Here is a 523-nt window from a genome sequence, read left to right on the forward strand (position 1 = left end):
CGGTCAGCTCGCGGTGTGCTCGGCTCCAGCCCGGTCCCTCCTGGCGTGCATGGGAGGTGCCGGCTCCGCGCACAGCCCCTTGCACGGTGGGCACGGCCAGGGCAGGCACCGGATCCTGCACTGCAATGTTGGGGGTTGCAATGCACGGGTGGGGAGGGTCCTGCGGGGCACGGACGGCACAAGGACCGACTTCAGGCTCCTGTTGCACCGGCACCCCGACAGTGCGACCCGTGCCCTGTCCTATGCTTGGAGGTCTGGTCGCCGCAAAGATGGAGCCAGTGGGCAATAAACCAAGACTAGCTTGTTAATAAATCCCTGGCAGAGTATCCGGATTTATTAACTGAGTTTAGTGTCTTAATAACCTGGGAGGCCATTAAAAAAAAAACAAAAACACAAAAACTGGATAAGTCAGTTAATTAATAAACTGGTTGGATGAATAATAGTGCAAAAAATGAAGAATCAACATGAAACATTCCATTCATTGATCCTTCCTCAAATTATACCTGGGCAGGTTGAAGGGAAA

General features: G+C 52.8%; 1 protein-coding gene across 1 annotated transcript in view; it reads left to right on the plus strand.

Moving 5' to 3' along the window:
* LOC104132427 (motor neuron and pancreas homeobox protein 1) overlaps positions 1–523 on the plus strand; it is a 10,128-nt gene that overhangs the window by 1,792 nt on the left and 7,813 nt on the right. The gene's annotated exons all lie outside the window — the stretch shown is intronic.

The sequence above is a fragment of the Egretta garzetta genome, unplaced genomic scaffold (genome assembly GCF_000687185.1).
Source record: "Egretta garzetta isolate BGI_Z169 unplaced genomic scaffold, ASM68718v1 scaffold219, whole genome shotgun sequence".
NCBI classification, from domain to species: Eukaryota; Metazoa; Chordata; class Aves; order Pelecaniformes; family Ardeidae; genus Egretta; species Egretta garzetta.